The sequence below is a fragment of the Mandrillus leucophaeus genome, unplaced genomic scaffold, assembly GCF_000951045.1.
Source record: "Mandrillus leucophaeus isolate KB7577 unplaced genomic scaffold, Mleu.le_1.0 Scaffold147, whole genome shotgun sequence".
Classification (NCBI taxonomy): Eukaryota; Metazoa; Chordata; class Mammalia; order Primates; family Cercopithecidae; genus Mandrillus; species Mandrillus leucophaeus.
Genome location: NW_012101443.1, coordinates 410,557 through 421,326, shown reverse-complemented (window position 1 = coordinate 421,326; position 10,770 = coordinate 410,557). Strand labels below are relative to the sequence as shown.

The following is a 10,770-nucleotide window of genomic DNA, read 5'->3' as shown; positions in this document are numbered from 1 at the left end:
GAGGCAGGAGAATGGCGTGGACCCGGGAGGCGGAGCTTGCAGCGAGCAGAGATCCGGCCACTGCACTCCAGCCTGGGCGACAGAGCGAGACTCCGTCTCAAAAAAAAAGAAAAACAAAAAAAATCGGAGACCCACTGAAGCTCGCTGAACTTACTGGCACAGAGGGGATACGTGGAGTAGGAGTGTGGGGGTTGGAGTGTTTCTAAGCATAGTTATATTTTGGATGGTTCAGGGAAGCTATCGATTTTAAAAAATACATTTGTGACAGGATGTTTTCAATAGATTTCTTTTTTATATTTTCATATTATTCTATAGTGCTGTATTTGTTCTTGCTGGCAACCAACAACCACACCAAACAGAAAACAGTCTTAACATCGAAACCTGTAGGCCAAAAATGCATTACAATCAATTTTGTAAATCCATATCCATTATCCACCAAATTACCATCCTGCCACATACATGTATCAGTGGTTTCAAACTTTTGTTTCATCAAGCAACCCTTTGTTGACAGAAACCTTACATGTAAGCAAACAAATAAAAATAACAACTCTGAGAGTCTTTGGTTGAAAAAACCCAAATGTCCCCCTGCCCCTGGTATCTTATCTCCTTGTCACCTTCATCTGTGGGAACTCCAGGGAGCATGATTTGAAAATCATAGAATTATATATGTATTCATTTAAATTTTAATGTATTCATTAAAAATATATTTTTGATATCAATAAAAATTTTATTTTATTATTATTTGTCTTACATATCTAAGAAAGTATTGGTACATTGGATCTTTTAAAGGATGACAGAAACTGTTGAGGGGTTAATTGTATTAAAAATACAATCTCACTTACACATCACAGTAATCCTAAGAGACAGGCACTGGCTATCTGGCTTTCTTGCCTTCTCTTTCTCTCCCTCCCTCTCTTCCTTTCTTCTTTCCTTCTTCCTTCCTTCTTTCCTACCTTCCTTCCTTCCTTTCTCTTTCTACTTTTTCAGAATGCCTTTTTCCAAAAATAATTTGAGCTAAGTTACAAAGATATATCCAAACCTAAGAGTTAAACCAACTAAATGATGTCATCGATAAGAAAGAAAATGTAACTGAAATAGGATGATAGTCGGGAGGAACTCTAATACTTAAAATACATGCCTAAGACCCTGCATGTTTTGCTACAAGCAGGCTGAAAATCTAGCTCCAAGTTCTCCAGACGCTAAGGCAAAAAGGGAAGTATCATCGGTTATACAATTCACTATCTATGAGACAAACCAATTTTCATTTTCTTAGGGCAGCAGATCTGATGTCTGACAGCAAAATCTTCACACAGGCTTTAAGAAGAGGCCATTTGTGGAATGGGGTAAACATAGGTTTTGTGTTTCTTACAATGTCCTTCAGTGTAGGCTGATGGCATAGGTATGTATATTCTCATTGTATAGATCAGAAAACAGAAGCTCAGAGCAGTTAAGATACGGATCTCAAATCACACAGCTGGGTAGAGAAGCAGCCAAGACTCTAATCCTCAAGTCCTTTCTCCTCTCCCAGGCTGTCTACTCAGGTTCTCTGCCTTCATGTTCCTGTTAGACACACATCCCATCCATCCATTTATTCACTCAGCAATGAGTTATTAAGTATATGGACTATGGATAGCTCCACGGGAGATTTTTAAAACTACAATATAGTGAACTTGTCCAGGCATTCTAGTAGAAAGCTTTTGCTTTCCTGTGTTAAGAAATCAAGGCTTCTGTTTTAAAGAATTAGTATATAACTTTGTATTAATACACTTTGCTAAATCCTTGTGACTAATTTGGCTTGGGTCTCATTTATACCTTCTACCATATCCACATATGCATGAATAGAAGGCTCTCCAGCTCTCTGGCTGGCCAGCCCTTCATGTTTTTAAATGTCTTAAGACCTCTTGGTTCATGGATGTTTATGGGATTATAAGATAAATTATTTCATTTAACCAATATTTTATGAATGCCTACTATAAGCCAGGCGCTGTTCTTCATTTTAGGTAAGCACGTCTATATTGACCCAGTTAGTTACCCTGAAAGCATGGAATAATGTCAAAGGTAAGGAGGACAAACAAGATCTCTGACTCTAAACCTGGCCCTACCCCTTGACACAAGAATGTTAGATTTCAGAGCACTACCAGTAGCTAGTGATAAACATAAGTAGAAGCAGAGAACAAGATTGCATTCTAAGTGTCACAAGTAGGGCCAGCGAAGAAGCAAAACAATTATAGTGTTGGGTAAAGGAAGAAAATCTAAAGAATATCCAAAGATCACGGTATAATGGGTAATTTTATTACCATAAAAATTGCAATGGCGCCTTCATTTAAAAGACATAGAAAGTACACATTATTTTAAAATCATGTTATTGTTAAACCACAGCAGGTAGGTCCAGATGAAAAGCCTTGAGCATCTGTAACAATATTTTTCTACGAGATTTATGAGTGGACAGGATCAATTCTGAGAAGCCAAACAGCGAGAACACCTTTAAATTTAAAAAACCCAAAACCCTTCAGTGATTTAACAGCAAATGCAAAAGAGAAGTGGATTGACTTCGTTTAAAAGGTAAAGGGGAGAAGGGATAATCAGCAACTGACATTGCTGTAATACTGTGTGTCAGTGCTGGGCAGAAACATGAAAAGATATCTGGAAAAAGTCCCTTTTACCATCAGCATTAGCAGCATATCCTGGAAACACAACCTAACTTCTGGAGACAGAAGGAACCTCATAAATAATTTATTATAATGTCCTCATTTTATAAATAAGGAAACTGAAGGTCCAATGAGAACAAATATTTTATCCATGTACAGATTCTCAAGGCAGTGCCAAGCTAGAGCTTGTAAATGCAGGTGCTGATGAGCAGAGCAGGGAAAGGAAGGAGTTACCATTAGAAGGGCCCCTAAGGTCCATAACTGAGCAGAGACTTTTAAGTAATTAAACTAAATACGCAAATGGCAGCAATTTCGCAAAGCAAAGCAGCAGGAAGAGGACATAATTAATGTAAAAACAGGCAGACCAGATCATTTTTAAGAAAGACATTGAGCCAGGTGCAGTGGCTCATGCCTGTGATCCCAGCATATTGGGAGGTCGAGGTGCGTGGATTGCTTTGAGCTCAAGTGTTCAAGACCAACCTGGGCAACATGGTGAAACCCCATCTCTACCAAAAATACAAAAATTATCCAGGTGTGGTGGTTGCATGCCTGTGATCCCAGCTACTCGGGAGGCTGAGGTGGGAGGATCACTTGAACCCGGGAAGCAGAGGTGGAAGTGAACTGAGATTACACCACTGCACTCCAACCTGGGTGATGGAGCGAGAGTCCATCTCAAAAACAAAAAACAAAACAAAACAAAAGACACCACTGGTGTTGGAATCAAATATTGGGTACTTTACATAGTCCATGAATGTGTTTTCCTGGAAAAAAAAATGCACCCATTTTTATTCATGCATATTTGAAAATATGGGTTATGATAATATTAGTAAGATTAATAAGTAATATAAGTAAGATTAATTGGTGATGGCTTTAGTTTGCAAATTACTGGCACCATATAGGCAGCAAACTATAGGGCCATTGCTGCGGTAATGGGCATGCTGAGGCATCTGCAGCTTAAAAGGAGGGGCTAAAGAAAGCATGTATCTTCTGAGGCATAAGTGAGTGGTTTCTTCAGCTCTACCCGAGTGCTCCTGCATTGAGTGTGGTCCTTTTTAATAACTACGTCATCTAAATATGCCCCGCCACAAACCATTTTCAGGTCTTTTGCAAATCCGTGGTCAATTTGGGAACTCCCCTCCTGAATTACTGCCCAAATCAAAAATCTATGATAAGAAGACAAACCATTCATCAAGGTCATGTCTGAGCTGCTAGTTTTTTGTGTGTGTTTGTGCGTGTGAGAGCACTTACATTTATTAAATCATAGTTGTAGAATCTCAAGGCATTGGTCAAAACAAAAAAAGCATTGGTTGTTCATTTTTAAAAACTATTATTATTTTTTAAACCATAAGAAAAAAAAATAGCCCCACCCCAAACTGCAAAAGCCACTCATTTCTTTAAGTCAGTGAGTTTTGAGCTTCTGTTTAAATGGTGCTGGTATTTCCCTAGTCAGTAGCGAAGGGAATTTCTGAGGATGAGTTATCATAAAAGTACCTGCACTTAAGTTCTCTGAAGTCTGAATACAGAAACAATTTGTGGGAGTTTTCTCTTGAACACAGTGCTGCAGAATTTACAGAAGAAAAAACATCCTCTAAAGCAAATGTAACAATGTAGATGGAATTTTCTCTGAGGAGTTTCATAACTGATCATTAAAAGAAGCAGAAAGGTTGGAAATGGTGACCTGTCTAGAGAGAGATGCTCACGGGCTGGAATCATTTCTGAAATATGGTAGTGCTGGGCTAGTTGGTATTTTGATTCAATATACTGATGCCGAATCATATAACCTGCCAGGATCAGGGAGGCATCGGTGACCCGGTATCACCTTGCCAAAGGACTCTTTTGAATGTGCCCCACTTTTGCTGCAACTTGATTCAGTAGTTAAAGTAAAACTGGACACTCAGGACTCAAGTTCCTAGCTCTGCCTCAATAATTTCAGTACATTTCCAGAGGAGAAATCATACAACTTCCAAACATCTCAAGAACAATCAGTAATCCAAAACAACACATCATCTAGAAGAACATTCATATTGTAAGCTTTAGCATTAGACTGTGACAACTAAAGAAACGAAAAATAAAATATGTGGGACTCTGAAGCAAAATAAAATACCCATACATTTTTTAAAAGCCATCAAGATTAATCTATTTAAGGAAAAACATTGCTTTTACTTCATCCTGTCCCCTTCATTTTATAAAGTAGACCACTATAGGAGATCTTACTTTGAGAATATATGGAATTTACTGTATATTCTTGGGATATTATATCTCTATGGATACAGGTATGCCTGACTTTTACATAAAGGATGATTCAGAAAATATAATTTTAAAATGACTTTGTTTTTGAGAAACCAAATAATTATAAATGGCCTTAAATACAGATGGCCAGTTAAAGGGACTCTTGTGAATCTTTTTGTCAAGTCAGAGTCTCCTCCAGATTGTCCTTTTTCTCCCTGTGGATACATGGATTCTCTCAAAGCCTGCTCCAGAGTACAGAATTCTTCTCTCTGCAGGCTCTGATGTAAATGTCATAGGGTGGAAGGTGGGGGAAGGCTATTCACAGCATAGACTCAGCGGCTCTCCTCTGACACTGTTATCTCAGGCCACATAAACAGTCATGGGAAGCTAGCAAGCCAGATTACTCCAAACTTCATCAGCCTCATATTGCTCTGGGTGCCTCTGGTTTGACCACTACATTGAGGGGCTTCTGAAGCTGCGCAGCCCATCTCACAGAGCCTGGCTCTGTCACCATCCAAGGAGTTCTCATTCTTGCCTTCTCTCCCTTAGTACATTCCTGATACCTCTGTTTTCTACCATGTTGCCCAATCCCATTAAGAGTGTCACACAAGAACAAGACTCCTGCAGGAAAAGGGGATACTCCAGGCTGGGGCTTCGGGAGGCCTTTCTCTGCCTTAGCATCTCTCGCCTTCCCTGAGCTATAGAGAGTGATGCTCCTGGTAGTAACATCTTTAAATTCTACAGCTACCCTTTAGCCCACATTCTACTAGAAGCACTTTAAGATCCAGACCTTCCCCTACTGAAAGTTCAGAGTACCCCAAATGCATCTTTTCAATAAGTTGAATATTATGGGCTAGCTGTTTAACCATGATTGCACTATTACCTTGATATCAAATGCCATCCATTCATTCTTCCACTCCATATATGTGTCTGTATGCGAAGTACTGTCCTGGCTAGGGGGTTGGAGAGGGGCTGCAGGCCTGAGTTATACAAAGACTGGAGCTTCATGAAGCCCACAGTCAAATGTCAAGTTTCAAATGCAGCACATGGATTACAGCTAATTTACTGTGAAAGGGTTAACGCAATGAAAAGAGCTCTGATGATCAAAAACAAACAAGCGAAAAGGTTAAACATAGGACTCTGAAGGAAAAACAAAACTAGATAAGTGTAAGAAATTGGCACAGAGGCTTATCAAAAAAATAAAAATATGAAATACCGAAATCAGCCCAGGCAATTAAGATATGGAAATAATTAATATACTTGAACATCTCCAAAGAAATCAAAATGGAAATAACTGGCAGGAAATGGAAGAAAGTGCCAAGCTTGGCAGTCAGGAGACCTAGGCTGCTTCCTGTCTGTGTAACTTCAGGCTCCATCTTGCCCCTATGGGACTCAGTTTTCTCATTTGTAAACTGAGAAGCAGAGTCCCTTCTATGTTAAAACTTCCAAAATTCTATGCGGTAGCTGACAAGTATACGTACAAATTAGAGCTAGATTAGAAAGTATTGCAAATGGACTGAGAAATAGGTGCTGGCGCCATCAGCAGCTGCAGCTTTGACCCAGAGGTGCCTCCTGTGAAATGGAGCAAGTGAGGGAGTAGGTAGCTCCCAGCCCAGCCTGGCTCCTGGGGGCTGGGGGGGCTGTGTTCCAGCTCTTACCTCAGCAGCACATAAAGCTCTGTCTAGATGCATTCTCCTCACTGGCCCCAGGCAGACGCCCACTGCTCAGCTCCCTAGCTGCTGGACTGCCCCACACAGAACAGGGAAGTTCCCAGAGCAGCACGTGAGACCTGTTTTATGGGATGTCACCACACACAGCTTAAGACACGTTGATCCAGTTCACTCCTAGCTTCTAGGCAAGACAGTACGCACACTGTCCCAGAAAGAGAGCCATCTACTATTTTGTTAAAAATATCCAAATAAGGAAATCCTACAACCTCGCTGGTGTCTCATATCCCTACTTTTGTAACCTAAATCTTTTCTGATACGATCAAAGGTCTCTCTTTCTTGGGTTATTCTCAGAGGAAATAACAGGAGCTGTTCAATTCATAAACATTCCATCACATGCCTTGGTCTCTTCAGATTCTTGTAACCTGCTTTTTTAGGGCTTATTCTCCAAATCTTTCATATTTTCTTTGCTATCTTCTGGGTCTACGCCAACTTCCTTACAGAATGAATGTAGTAAGAATAGCCGTCATAGAACGTAGAGGTGGAGGGATCTTAGAGATGATCTATCTGGCCACTCCCCTGTCACACAGGCATGAAATGACACCCACGTTAAAGGACATGCCCAACATCACAGAGCTTATGGAGGTGTGGCTGGGACCAGGGTCCAGGCCTCCTTATTTCTCTCCTTTCCGCTTTAATAAGTTTTAAACCCTAAGATAGGACTCTTCTCTTTAATTAAGACCACCTCCACATATAGTAAGAACAATCCCCAAAGATTTCAAATGTCTTACAAATATAATGTCATGTATGTTTCTTGTACACGAAGGGGAATGTATCTAGGTATGGCAAAGGCACTGTTCAGGTTTAGGCTGCAATTAACATGTGCCAAATCACATACAAATAGTGTGTACACTGGCATCTTCTAGGTCACGATGACTCTTCCCTTCCTGCATTTGTCTCTACATTTATTCTATTTTTTGTCTTTAAAGAGACAGATCTCACGATGTTGCCCAGGCAGGAGTGCAGTGGCTCTCACAGGTGTGATCCCACGACTGATCAGCACAGGAGTTTTGACCCGCCCCATTTCTGATGTGAGCCAGTGCACCCACTCCTCCTTAAACAACCTGGTGGTGCACTGCTCCCATATTGATGCCAAACTTAGTGCTGACACCCAGTTGACATGGCACACTGCAGCCCAGAACTCCAGGACTCAAGCCATCCTCCTGCCCCAGCCTCCCGGGTAGCTAGGACCACAGGCGTGCACCACCACACCTTGTTGTACATTGATTCTTGACCTGGCACTAAGGCCCTCCAAATTTCCTTAGCAACCAAAGAGCAAACTCAATTAAAACAACTCACCACGAGAGGAAATGTTCAAAAGACAAGACAGCCAAATTCATAGATCAAAACTAAAATGACACCTCAGACTTATCACAACAATCATCACGGTTTCAGGCATCCTGTTCTGGAGGCTGGGGAGAATCAGTGAGCCCTTCTTCCTTGGAGCTTTGGTCCATATCTCTGCAGTGTGGTCCCTGTTTCCACTCATCTCTCCTAGCAGGTGAGTGTCTGGCACATGTGAGGTACTCAGTAAATGAGCTGTATACCTGAACAAAACAATCTATAAACTAATGGTCTACAGGACTTGAAAAGTCCCCTATCACCTGCTTTGAGGAGTTTAACAATATTCTTGTGTATATACTTAGACAATCCCATCCACTGAAAGGTACAGACACCTAAAACAAGGCTAATAAATGCTTCAAATTCACATTAACCCACTTTGCTGGAAAGACAACTTTGGTGAGTTAATTTGGTGTCTAAAGGGCAGCTGCTCGCCTGAGGTAGTCTGTTAAGTGGCACCTGTACCTGCTCCCCAGCCCTACCTTGCCAGACGCAAAAGCGTTTGTGTCTGAGATCACAGATCCTGAGACTGGGCTTCTTGGCGCTGTTGCTGTAAACCCTGCTGGCTGCCGGTAATGCTTGGCAGTGGGTCTCTATCCAACTCTGTAGGGCCTGCTTGTAAGCTGAGTGCTGCTGAGGTGGGAGGGAAAGGAACTGTGGAGACAGAGCAGTGACTGAACGCGGGGCAAACCCATTTGGGATGGACATGTGTGGTGTACCAAGGAGCACGCTGGAAATATAGGTGCTAGCATTTACCTGCATGTAATTTGAGTCTCACTCTCTGAACTATGAAATTCATCCTCCAGGAATTCTAAATGTCTGTCACTAAACAAATTCATACATTTGTAAATTTCTTCCTTCAGTAGACATCTGCCAAACACCTACTATATGCCAGGTCCTGTGTTAGATGCTGAGAACACAGAGATGTGGCTCTGGCCTGTTGAGCAGGGGAGACAGACACAGTAACTAGAATACAGGGGAACGTTTTAGGTCCACAGGAAGTGGGAAAAAATAGCTCTCCCCTGGAGAGCCAAAGGCGGCCCCCTAGAGGAAGTGACATTTGACCTAGATTTCAACAGAGGAGTAGGAGATTGCTTAAAAGTCAGTCTATTTTTTTCTTCATTCATCTGAGAGTATTACTCCATGTTCTCTCTATAGAAAGTCTACCTATTTGGAGTCAGAGAAAGGGCAAATAGCTAAAGAACAAATGAGAAGACCAGAACAAATGAGAAGACCAGTTGGTCAATAATAATAGCCATTAACGTTAATGAGTGGTTAACTCAGTGCCAAATGTTTTATACGCATTCACATTTAATTTTCATCACAATCCTATAGGGTATTACTATGATTCCCACTTTATAGATGAGGAAACTGAGGTTTAAATAACCGGCCCAGGGTCACACAGCTATAAACTGGAGTGGCCTCCTGCCTTTCCTGTCATTTCTGGCTATGGGATTCCTGTCATCTTTTGGGGTTACACAAAAAGAAACCCTTGAAGGTCAAAGCTCTGACCTCATGTTAATTAGGGAAGCACATATTTTTGCAGGATTTTACTTAGGACTGGGGCCCTACCTAGGCTCTTTGGGGAAGTTCTAGATGTGTCTTCTCTTCAGTTTCTCAATATCTTTAAAGGAAGTATTAAGAAGAGCAAGAACACAACCAGGCTTGATCTTTTCTGCCTGTGTCCCCTCTGCCACTGGGGGAGAAAAGTGTCCTCTTTGCCAGTGGCCTCCGCACCTCAGTCATCCACTCACATTTTATAAAGCACAGACCTTGTCCTCGGTACTAGGGACACCAAGATGAACAGCAGAGAATCCCTGCTCCTGAGGGGCACACAGTCCAGTAAACGAAATAGTCATGCAAATGCAAGACTACACTAATATGAATATTTTAAAGATATTATTTGCATGGAGCTACAGGAGCACAGAGAAGGAAGTACAGTGGGCCCATGAATAACACAGGTTTGAATGGTGTGGGTCTAAATATACGCAGCTTTCTTCAATACAGTCAGATCTCACCGTCCTCAGGTTCAGCATCTGTAACCAAATGTGGATGGAAAATACAAGTATTCACAGAATGCGAAACTCAGGGAGACCAAGGACCGACTTTTGGTACATGAGGGTACCACAGGGCTGACTGCAGGACTTGAGTATGTATGGATTTTAGTACCGAGAGGGTTCCTGGAACCAGCGCCCTGTGAATACCATGAAACGACTGTATTGAACTCTGCCTGGGAAGGGAAGAGAAGGTTTTCCAGAGAAGGTGATGATGCCCACTGAGCTAAGTCTTAGGGACCCAGTAGTTTTCCAAACAGACAAAATAGAAAAGGGCATTCCAGGCAGAGAAAATAGCGCTGCAGGGTCGGGCGTGGTGGTTCATGCCTGTCATCCCTGCACTCTGGGAGGCTGAGATGGGTGGATCACCTGAGGTCAGGAGTTCGAGACCAGCCTGGTCAACATGGTGAAAACCCGTCTCTACTAAAAATACAAAAATTAGTCAGGTGTGGTGATGGATGCCTGTAATCCCAGCTACTCAGGAGGCTGAGGAAGGAAAATTGCTTGAGCCCAGGAGGCAGAGGTTGCAGTGAGCCAAGATAGCGCCATTGCGCTCCAGTCTGGGCCACAGAGCGAGACTCCGTTACAAAAAAAAAGAAAAAGGAAGGAAGGAAGGCAGGGAGGGAGGGCCGTTACCAAAAAAAGAAAAGAAAGGAAGGAAGGAAGGGACGGAGGGAGGGAAAGAGAGAGAGAGAGAGAAAGAAAGAAAGAAAGAAAGAAAAAGAAAGAAAGAAAGAAGGAAGGAAGGAAGGAAGGAAGGAAGGAAGGAAG

The 10,770-nt window shown here is 42.0% G+C and overlaps 1 protein-coding gene across 3 annotated transcripts in view; it reads right to left on the bottom strand.

The window, feature by feature from the left end:
- LCP1 (lymphocyte cytosolic protein 1 (L-plastin)) overlaps positions 1 to 10,770 on the bottom strand; it is a 98,392-nt gene that overhangs the window by 47,763 nt on the left and 39,859 nt on the right. Inside the window, exon 1 of one of the 3 annotated variants that reach the window (XM_011974586.1) lies at positions 6,536 to 6,646. The exons of the other annotated variants lie outside the window; for them this stretch is intronic. The gene's annotated coding sequence lies outside the window, so the exon portion shown is untranslated. Of the gene's footprint in view, positions 1 to 6,535; positions 6,647 to 10,770 lie in introns of those variants that run through there. 3 annotated transcript variants of the gene reach the window in all.